Source organism: Pristis pectinata, chromosome 26, assembly GCF_009764475.1.
Source record: "Pristis pectinata isolate sPriPec2 chromosome 26, sPriPec2.1.pri, whole genome shotgun sequence".
In the NCBI taxonomy this organism is placed as follows: domain Eukaryota; kingdom Metazoa; phylum Chordata; class Chondrichthyes; order Rhinopristiformes; family Pristidae; genus Pristis; species Pristis pectinata.
In genome coordinates, this window is record NC_067430.1 from 26008854 (window position 1) to 26020718 (window position 11865).

General features: G+C 40.6%; 1 protein-coding gene across 3 annotated transcripts in view; it reads right to left on the reverse strand.

The window, feature by feature from the left end:
• Positions 1–11327, reverse strand: part of pik3cd (phosphatidylinositol-4,5-bisphosphate 3-kinase, catalytic subunit delta) — a 182945-nt gene extending 171618 nt beyond the window's left edge. For 2 of the 3 annotated variants that reach the window (XM_052039051.1, XM_052039048.1), the window contains exons 1-2: positions 11136–11327; positions 10803–10903 (exon numbers count right to left, since the gene is read on the reverse strand). The gene's annotated coding sequence lies outside the window, so the exon portion shown is untranslated. Of the gene's footprint in view, positions 1–10802; positions 10904–11129 lie in introns of all 3 variants that reach the window. The other variant, XM_052039049.1, reaches the window with a different exon arrangement.
• Between the last annotated feature and the right edge of the window lie 538 nt (positions 11328–11865).

Sequence of the window (11865 nt, forward strand, 5' to 3'; positions counted from 1 at the left end):
GGGCAAACTGGCATTACAGTGGGACTGCTCTTCAAAAAATATTTCATTGGCTATGATGGAAATGTTATACAAATACATTTCTTTCTTTCCTACTTGTACAAAGTTGCTGAGGTTGCCCGGTCAGGACAGTTTATACGGGGTATAGTGCAGGTCTCCCACTGTTCCCACACACAAGGTGGCAATACCCAACTCTGCATCACCTCTGCCTCTCCTGAACCCAACACTGACTCTTAGTTATCAGACTGCTCGTCCAATATCTAGCACTGGATGAACAGAAATTTTCTCCACTTGTCTACTGGGAACATTGAAGCCGTCATCTTCCCACAAACTCCAAGAGCAGATGAGGCTTTGGTTTCATATTTCATCCAAAGGTCAGTGCCTCCAACAGTGCAGCACTCCCTCAGTAATACAGCAAGGTATCAGCATAGATTCTTGTGCACAAAACTCTGGAGTGAGACATGAACCCACAGAAATTTGAACTCTTGTACTGACTCAGTTGCTAAGTTCTGCATTGATCAGAAAATTAAATTGAAACTAAAGAGATCGGGTCAACAGAAGGATTCCAGTCAATTATGTACCAGACGACTTACAGCAGTTACAAAATACCCTTATACTGGGGAAGGCTTCCCTTGGCTACTTATGAGTTTTAAAGCAACGTATCCACTAACTCTTTGCTACTGTTTTGCAAAACACTTTAACAAGGTGATAGATTTGCTATCAAATCACCTAAACAGATTACAATCAGATCCAAATGATAACTGAATGCAAAACAGTGTACAGAAGTGACACAAATGTATGGCTGCGTTTCGTAAATAAGCAGCGCTCCCACAAGTCAAGCATGGATGATGAAATAATTGCTTAAATCACAACAAGTCAGGCTTTTAGTTTTTTGGCATGTAAAAAGAACTACTCCCACTTTGTACACTCCACTATTTTTCAGTGTCTTTTTGCTAATTAACTTGTGCACGTTACCTTTAAACAGCAATGGAACTGTTAATAGATTCAACCGATAAAGCAAGATATTTCTTGGGTAGGTAGGGATATGCATGTGACCTATTTGGGAAAATTTACAGATGGTCGTATCATGATCCTTGCAAAATGTTAGCCCTGCAATATGCTTCATACACTGAATTGCCACAATACACAGTGAATATTTTGAAGCAACGAGTGGATTTCTCTCTCCACAAACACTGCCTGATTTGTTGAATATCTCCAGCATTTTCTGTTCTTATTTCAGATTTCTGTTGTTGTATTTTTCTTTTAGAAGGTTATTAAGACGTTGCATCATGCTTGCTGTCAGAATCAAACTCCATTCTGTTTTCTCAAGCTCCTGAATTTGGGAAGTGCCCTAAATCTACAGGATTTAGCTGGTCCCTTCTGGCTTCTCGTCAAGCTAGTGATAAAAATAACATCAAATCTGCCACAGTTCTCCTGCATTAGCCAGGAAATTGGGTTAACCCATATAAAAAAAATGGACAGAGAGTGGTGTAGGAATCTTTAGACTGTCAGTGTGTGACATTTATGTTGTAGGTCAGCTTTTTATTTCATGTGATATCAAGTGGAAACATAAGTAATCAAAAGCGTCATGCCTCACTGAAGAAACTAACTGAATTGTGATATACACCAGATTTAATGGTTTAAAAAAACAAAGATTTTCACAACATTTGGAGGCCCCAAAGTACTTTGTTATCTTAATTATAAAGTCCCCCTGTGACCACTAAACCCCAAAGACCCCACCTCCGCAGGTGCTGAAACCTCGAGAGCGGCTGTAAGTTGTGATACCTGCCACTCTCTGCAGTGGCTAATTTTGGAACACAACCAATTACTTTTACCTCTATTAATTCTGTAGGATAAGAGAAAGGATAAGAGAAGCAAGGTGTATGGAGAGTTTAAAAGCAAGGCAGGGATTTTTATTAAAGTTTTTCATTAAACCTAGATTCAAATGAACAATTGCATTCATTATGGTTTTGACCCTTCAAAAATCATGTACTTTTGATTCATCCAGGATCATGGCATCATTTGCAATAGCAAAATACTGCAAATATTGGAAATCTGAACCAAAGGCCAGAAATGGTCAACAGGCCAGACTGCATCAGTAGAGGAAGCAGAGTTAATGCTTTGCTTCACAAGCTCGGATGAGAGATTATTTACTAACGTTCACGATCATTTTGGATTCTGACTAATTTTATTGTTGTCAGTACAATCGTTTACATTCATGAAAGTTGCTGGTTTGAAACCCACTCTAGCAAATTGTTTGACACTTCAGAACAGTGGTTACTTAACAGTAGTTAGTGCAGTGTTACACTGTATGTGAAACAGGTTAACACCTAACAAGGGTATAGTGGTAAAGTTACAGCACCATCAATCTGAAACTAGGACTGTTGATCTGGAGACTTGAGAAGCTTCCAACTTGGAAGCTAGTATTTGGAGTCAATAAAATCTGAAATAATAGTACTAATTGGTAACGGTGACTTGAAGCTACCAGATTGCTATACAATCCAGCTCATCAATGTCTGTCAAAGAAGGAAACCTATATCCTTACCTTCCTGGGCTAATTAGGACACTCAAAATGTGACACAGTTCTGGAGAAATTAGCAATAGTGAATAAATTGTGGTCTTCCTGAGGATGTGAGCATCACATCACCAAATTAAGAAAAAAAATACAAGTGGATGATAAAAATAACAAACTGCTGGTGGAACTCAGCGGGTTAGGTAGCGTCTGTGGAGGGAAATGGACAGTCGATCTTTATTCAGATGGAGGGTTTCGATTCAAAACGTCGACTGCCCACTGCCCTCCACAAAGGCTGCCTGACCCACTGAGTTCCTCCACCAGTTTGGTTTGTTTTGCTCCCAGATTCCAACATCTGCAGTCTCGTGTCTACAAATGGACAATCATTACTATAACGGTGCTGTTAAATATAGCCACTTATAGTACTAGTCACTTCAAAGTTTATAGTTCTAATGCTTGCTCATTACACTAAATTACATATATGATTCCATATTTGACTTGCAAATTTATTACCAATGTTTACCAAGGGAAGTGTGTCAGAAACCCCTCTGTAAAAAAAAATGCTGATACAGATATGAAAAAAAATCCAGACAGTTAAAAGGAAGTAAATACAGACAGGAACTTAAATGAGCACCGTTTTCTAAAAAAAATTAAAGCACATCACTGCTGGATTTGTGTTTTATTCCTGAAATTGGCCTTACACTTTCATATAAAATGTTTTAAATAAAACAAAGCAAAATGGCTGAGGAATTATAATTTCAAGTGGTCCATGATGTTCAAATATGGAAAAAGGAAATTCTTTGAAAATAAGTGAAGAATCTGTGGTGTTTCAAGATATGTTTTGGGAAGAAATTTGTGTTTGGATTGGCAATGCTAAACGTGCAATGCTTCAGAAATTCAGCTGCATTGACCTCAACAGAATCGAACTTCAGAAGCAGAGCACAGCATGCATCGCACATTGAGGACTATTGATCAAAGAAGACATTTCCCAGTGATTTCCCTGCTAATCAAGACCATTGAGAATGCAGTTTTTCTAAAACCCTACAAAACTAAAACAACTAACAGCAGATGCTGAAAATCCAAAATAAAAATGAGAAAATGCAGGAAATATTATAACTTTGAGTGTTTCCAGTACTTTCTTTAAACAAAAATGATGTGTTAAATTTGGTCAAAATTAGATTTAATATCTGAAAAAAATCATAAGCTAGAATTTGTTCAGAGACAACCCATACTAAATGTCTCTCTGAATGCCCTCACACATTTACATGACACCCATCACGTCCTCGAGCATCCCAGAATGCTTCGTAGCAAACAAGCTAGCTTGAAGAGCAGCAATAATTTAGCAGCCAATATGCACACTGCAAGTCCCCAAAAACAGCAATGAATAATGACCGGATAATCTGTTTATTCGGCTAATGGCTGGATAATTCAATGTAAACCAGCACACCAGGAGAACTTTCTGTATCTTCAAATAGTGCCATGGGATTTTTGTAAACATTGAAGGAACCAGATGGACACACTGTTCAGTGGCTTTTCTATGGAGATACAGACCAGAATTCAGTGATCACCATGAACCCAACTCTGTGGGAACGCATTTGAGTGACCCATGGCAGATTTCCTTTCATATTTTGTCTTTGTTTGAAAAAAAAATTGCATTGCATTATATTTTTCATAACTGAATTTTCCCAATGGATAGGATTTCATTGCAGTTGCTCCCGTGTTCCAGAGAAGCAGCATAGGCAATAATTCATTTAAAGGACAAGGACATCTTTGGCCAGACCTACATTCATTGGCCCTTCCTAATGTCCCTTCAATTATTTAAAAGGCAGCAAAGAGTAAATCAGATCGCTATGGGTCTGGACTCTTGTGTAGGCCAGATTGAGCCAACTTCCTTCCCCAAAAGATATTAATGAACCAATTGAGCTTTTATGGCAGTCTGGCAGCTTCCCAGATCATTATAGATGCGTTCCTAGAAATTCACCCTTGGTTCTTGGCACTAACTGCGCTTCAGAATTACTTTTACAGATTGTACTCCACCTCCAGTCAAGCCGCTGCCTCACAGCATCAAAGACCAGGGTTCAATCCTGACCTTGGGTGCTGTCTGTGTGGAGTTTGCATGTTTTTCCCCCCGTGTGACAGCTTGGGTTTCCTCCAGGTGCTCCGGTTTCCTTCCATATCCCAAAAACATGCAGGTTGGTAGGTTAACGAGCTGCTGTAAATTGCCCCTAGTGTGTAGATGAGTGGTAGAATCTGGGGAAGTTAATGAGAAGGTGGGGAGAATAAAAATGGGATTAATGTACAATTAGTGGTTGATGGTTGCTATGGAGGCAGTGGATCAAATGTCCCTCTGTGACTCTACAGCTCCAAACTTCATTCCATTAACTTTAACGTGCATTTAGCACCACTGACCTAGGTTGAATTTCCAGGCAACTAGCTGTTTATTCCAGATATATTAAATCAACTGATTTTTAAACTTTCCCAGCTCCACTGAGAGGATTTGAATGTCTTTCAGGACCATAGGTCCAGGCTTTATGATACTAATTAGTTACTTAACCACTATGTTATTCAATATCATTTTGCAGAAACAACTCATGTCCAAATTAGGAAGTCAATTAGAACTTATCAAGCTTCAAAACTCTTAAGCAATGCGGATATTGGAAAGAACAGTGCAGATCATGTTAAACTGTAGGTCCCACATCACTTTGTATTACACAGCAGAATAACTTCAGAATGTCTCTCTTCCCTTTCCGTTATGATAAAGAACAAGGTGGCCAAAATGAGTCTTAAGTATATTTTAATTCTTGTCCTGAGAATAAAAGGAAGTCTCAGGGGTGTATACAATGTAGGGGCAGTGCAAGGAGAACAAATCCACCATATAGTCCTGCAATAATCAACTCGAAACTACATCAAATGTCCAGGTAAGGACGTGTGCAAGCTCCTCCAAAACCCAGCAAATTTAACTAGACTTCCCTGTGAAGTCTAGTTTACAACTGAAAGCAACTGTGTGCAAGACAATGAAATCCCAGCTTGAAAGTTCAGGCTCTGTGAATCTTAAAACCTGGGGACAATCAGAACTGAAATGGAAATCTCTGCCAGCAGAATTAAAAGCACCCTGCAATTTATAATAAAATAAAGCTTAATTTATTTTCTAATTTCCAGCTCTTTTGCACAAACAGGACCCACAAATAAGAAACAGAGAATCCAATTTATTGTCCTTTTAAGGAAAAATTCTCTAATTCATAACTTAATAACTGACAGAATATATTGAGTCACTGTTTCCTGCATGTATTCTTCATATGTCAAGAAATTTGGCAGGAGATTCTTGCGTTAGGGTAGTGTGTGTATGGATTGTTTTAGAGCACTCTGCGAATGGATTTTACCTTTCAGAGGATTATGCATTATTCATCAACTATCTAGACATTGACAGTGCACTGCAGGGAATAAGTAGACAGCCTTTTAAAAATGTTTTATTTGGATAATGGGGATCTTTATGGATGTTAGTAAGGTTTGTTAAAATATGACCACACTGCACTTTAGTGGGGTGTAGCTCATTGTATATTGTAAATTGCACCAAAGGAGAGAAAATTTAAAATTTTGGGAGAAAATGTTCAAAAGTAAAGGGGTTGGGTAGTAATCTACAGGAAGAATATTAATCCTAGTGATTATTTTCCCACGTAAACAAGGCACATACAACACTTCTTCCCTTCCCACCATTCAGAAACCCAAACAGTCTTTCCAGGTGGGGCAGCGATTCACCTGCACTTCCAACTTAATGTATTGCATTCAGTGCTCACACTGTGGTCTCCTCTATGCTGAAGAAACCAAATGCAAGTTGGGGGATGGCTTTGCAGGACACCTCCATTTAGCGCGCAAAGATGACGCTTAGCTTCAAGCCTCCCATCACTGCAATTCTCTGTACCCCGCCCCTCACTCTGACCTCTCCCTCTTCCTACGACATAAAGCTCAAGGAACAGCACCTCATCCTCTGTCTGGGTCTGTTGAGCTCTTGAGACTCAATACTGAATTCAACAATTTCTGGTAATCAGCTTTCTTCCCTCTCTCCACAAATGTTGCTCAATATTTCAATTCCAAGGGTTCCTTCGTTTCTTTTTCCTTCCATCTCAAATTGCTCCCCAGCACCCACCCACTGCCCTGCCCCCAATTGTTACCTTGACAACTCTGGTCTGCAGCCTATCACAGACATTCCCTCTGTTCTCACCACTGTCCCCTTCTCTGCAACTTAAGCACAGTTCCCAGTTGAGATGAAAAGTCCTCAACCTGAAACGCGGATTCTGCTTCTCACTCCACAGATGCTGTCCGACTTGCCGAGTGTTTCCAGCATTTCCTGTTTTTTTGTTTTGGATTTCCAGCAGCTGCAGTTTGTTGCTCCCAATCTACACAGTTCAATGGTGGGTAAGGACTCAAAAGCACTAACAAGAGGAAAGTATAACTGGCACTTGAAGAGGTTAGATTCAGCCAAGGAGAGCCAGCACAGATTTGTAAAAGCCAGTTTGTATTTGCCTAACTTATCTGAAGTGCTTAATGAACATAGAAGTTCAATGATGGGAATGTGGTAGATGTTGTTTACATGGATTTTAAGAAAGCGTTTGATCAACTACCACATAAAAAGCTGGTTAACAAAACGGAGGCTCCAAGGAGGAGCTGAGGAGGATCAGTGTCAGCTATAAAATCACTGGCTTAAGGACAGAACGTAGCAAATTTGTAGGAAATTATTGTTTTTTTCCCCAGACTGGAGGATAATATTGCCCAAGTTTCATTGATAGGACCTCTGCTTATCTATGTATATGTAAATGAGTTGGAAGTTGAAATATGGAGAAAAATTCCAAAATTTGATGATACCAAACTTGGCTGTGTTAAGCAGAGAGTGAATACCAATTGATGGCAAGACAGTATAGGAAGAGAAGTTGAATGAGCAGACATAGCATAGAATTTAGTACAGAAAGTATTATCAATATCTCATTAAGCTTTGTAGACAAAATTTAACAGTACACTTCAATGTCCAACACTATAATGGAGAGAATAAAATCATCATACCTCAGGAATCAGGTTAATAAAGTACCAAACAAAGAAAAAAAGGACTAAACAAAATATAACAATCAAAATACTTTACTGGAAAAAGTCAGTCCATAAAGCTTAACTGAAAACTACACCTAATGTGACTACCACAGCTGTAACATATTTGAAATCATATTGGAACAAATGCTTCTTTTTAATCTAAAAGAACAAACTAAAATGTTGCATTTCTTGTAAACAGAATAAATGATTTAACATGCAAAGTTAGTTCAATTCTCCCTTTTTACTCATCAGCTTCTTGCTGCAAGACACAGCCTTCTAGGCTAAATCATTCCATAATCATCATAACTTAGTTTAGTCAACAACACATCTTCAATATGAATCCTTTACAGTCATCAGCAATTCTCAATACAATGTGCCACCCTGAACCAGTATACCTTTAGTAGTAACCAAAATATCAATCTTTACAGCATCAAGCACAATTGAATATGAATAAGAATGCACATATTTATAATCAAAAATGTCGTTCTTCAGCTGTTTAAAATAAATATGAAAACCTGATTTAGTCTAAATTCATTCTTCAAACAGAACAGAAATTTGCCAATTAACTTATTCAAGTCATCTTTTAGTAACCAATTCAACAAACAAAACCAGCTTTATTTTGATGAGAAGTGAAGTGTAGTGATTTAATTCCAGAAAAATAACGTACAATTGTAATATTTCTCAAGTGTGCTAAATCTTGGAATGGTTATAAAGGATACTATATGCGAAACATTTCAAATGTCTATTACCAAAAGTTATAAATGACTTATTTTACATTTGAGATGAATGTTACACATAGATTATAAGGTAAAATAACTTCTCTTCTCACCAGCTTCCTCCTTTCCACTTCAACTTGGAGCCTTTTAGTAACATATCCAAATAATCCACATATGATTCTTGACAATAAGTGACAGTGATTTTTTTCATGATTCAAAGAATCATCACTGCACCTGACTCAATCATTACCACTGCTTACACTGTAATTCCAGCAGGAATCAGTAAATAAGTACATGCAATGGGAACACTGGCTAATATATACGTACAACACTACAGTACAGTACAGGCCCTTTGGCCCTCAATGTTGTGCCGACATTTTATCCTGCTCTAAGATCTATCTAACCCTTCCCTCCCACATAGCCCCCTATTTTTCTATCATTCATGTGTCTATCTAGGAGTCTCTTAAATATCCCTAATGCATCTGCCCCCACAACCTCTGCCGGCAGTGCGTTCCACACACCCACCCCTCTCCGTGTAAAAAAAACTTACCCCTGACATCCCCCTTATACCTTCCTCCAATCACCTTAAAATTATGCCCCCTCATGTTAGCCATTGTCACCCTGGGAAAAAGTCTCTGATATACATATATCTCATAGATATATATTTAACAACATAAGAGACAGAAGTAAAAGCAAGCAACACCCCATCCTCCTCAGTCATTCAGCAAGACCATATCTGATATTCCAGCTAATCCACTTTCCTGGCTGATTCCTCTGATCATAGTGTCATAGAGCAATACAGCAGGGATACAGGCCCTTCGGCCCAACCAGTCCATGCCAACCCCGGTGCCCACCCACCTAGTCCCAATTTCCTGCGTTCGGCCCACGTGCCTCTAAGCCCTGCCCCTCCATGTACCTATCCAAGTGCTTCCGTCTTGATTCCTTTCATGCCTAAAATTCCGTCACCCTCAGTCATGAAAATACGGAACATCCACAGTCCATCCAAGAAACCCATAATAAACAGCAAAGTAATTAACGTCCCTCCCTTTAATCTCCACCCACCTTGCAATAAAGGCCAACATTCCATTTGCTTTCTTAATTATTTGCTCAACCTGCATGCTTACTTTCTGTTTCATGTACAAGGATACCCAGATTATTTCCATTTGCTAAACTGTTGCCCATTTAACCCATCATATCCCAGCACAGACTCCCTGCTTGGTGTCTCATCCATCTTTGCATCAGCAGTAAAATTGGTTACAATATCCCCGTCCATGTAAGTCACTATTAAGAGAAATGGACAGCTGCAGCCCTGCAATCTAAATAATAAATGTCTTGCAAGCAGAAATGTATCTTATTCCTTGAAGGCAACAATTAATTGCATCACTGGGTACATAACTTAAAATTAAAGCAGAAGATTTTCTAACTACTTAGTGTTACATTCCTAAAGGAGAACGCAGCACACTGCAATCCCTCGGACCCATGCAACATCCTGCAGTTCTCTTCAATTAAAATAAAACACATGTAGAAAAACAAAGATAATCCTGAACGTTCACACAGTATCATCTAAAGAAGGAATGAACAAGAAACCGCGGAGAGAATAATCACCGATCTAAGTGTACAGGAGCCTGAAGACCCACACTCAACAATTCAGGAACAACTTCTTCCCCTCCGCCATCAGATTTCTGAATGGTCCATGAACACTACCTCGTTGTTCCTTTTTTATTGCACTATTTGCTTTTGTAACTTACAATAAATGTTATGCCTTTGCACTGTACTGCTGCCTCAAAACAACAAATTTCACATCATAAATCAGTGATAATAAATCTGATTCTGAATAAAATTTATAATTTGAGTTTGAATATTCTAAGTATGGAAAAATGTCCCAGACTGCCCTACAGTACTTTCTCCCTGTATCTCTACCCTGCCTAGATTAATCACATATTGACATTTGTGGAGCCAAGTACCATAAAATAATGATAACATAGTTTATCAGCAGACTGAGGTAGTATCTATATTTTCCTGATGAAGTCTTTTGTACGTTGTCATGGTACAACTTCTTGTATCTGGCTGTAATTCTTTTGTGTTGGTTCACCTGCAGGTCATCAGGAAACCATGCCAGAGACACCAGATTGCACAGCAGGAGATCCCTTCAATTTAGTGGGTAACAGTTCTTGGAGAGTTAACAGCTTTTTGACACATAAACTTGGATCAGCCTCGCCATTAACTCTAAAAAAGGTGGAGGGACTTCCCATCCATTGTAACAAAAGGTCCCTCACTACTGATGTGAGAGGTTGTAAATAACCTGATACAGGTTATTTCTAAAACTCAAGTCTTGGCATTTTGGAGAGGTTTAGTTCACTAATGTTGTCATTAAAAGCAGATGAGTTTGTAGACAAATTATCAGTGCAGCTCTTCAATGTCAGATTCCATCGTTTACTGGACCAAGTGATATATCAACACACACACATATAAAACGAGGCGTCTGTTCCTATAATACTTACTAGGTCAACATTGACAACCACTAATTGACTGGGTGATGATTCAGTCACTCCAATCTGCGGGCCAAATCCATGCCGGATTCAAGCAGGATTTATGTTCACCCCTGGTGAAGCAAATGAAATATTGAATCACTGAAGGAAAACTAATCACACACACAAAAAGCTGCAAGCTACGTACACCGTGAAGATAAACGTCTCACTGAGATTGTTCCTGGCAGCACCCATCGCCCAGTGTCTGATATAAAGTAAACGCACTGTTTTCCTTTAGTTACATGTAACATTGTAGCCCAACAGAAAACTACTGAATATCGTTACAGGGTCATACATCACCCGTACAGTGAGGGATGGATGTGGAGAGGGCGGGCGAGGATTCAGCAGTCGCCGGCAAAGGGCCGCTACCCCGTCACATCCCCATTCAGACGGACAGTCCCGCCGCTGTCAGCTCCCCGCAGTTCCCATTCACCCTCCGGAGCAGCAAAACCACCGCCGCCGCTTCAATACAAATGCTGCACTGAGAGAAAAAATGGAGGCCACTGCCTCGGAAAGCGGAAGTGCAGAATGTGCGGCTCGCAGCCGAGGCGGTCAACAGAGCGCAGTGTGGAGCCACGGAGCCCGGGCTGGGCAGGGATGCTCTGGGATGGGATGGGCAGGGCTGGGATGGACAGGACTGGGATGGGCAGGGCTGGGATGGGCAGGACTGGGATGGGCAGGACTGGGATGGGCAGGACTGGGATGGGCAGGGCTGGGGTGGGCTGGGATGGGCTGGGATGGGATGGGCAGGACTGGGATGGACAGGACTGGGATGGACAGGGCTGGGATGGGCAGGACTGGGATGGGCAGGGCTGGGCAGGACTGGGATGGGCAGGACTGGGATGGGCAGGGCTGGGATGGGCAGGACTGGGATGGGCAGGGCTGGGATGGACTGGGATGGGCAGGACTGGGATGGGCAGGGCTGGGATGGGCTGGGCTGGGCAGGACTGGGATGGGCAGGGCTGGGCTGGGATGGGATGGGCAGGACTGGGATGGACAGGACTGGGATGGGCAGGGCTGGGATGGACAGGACTGG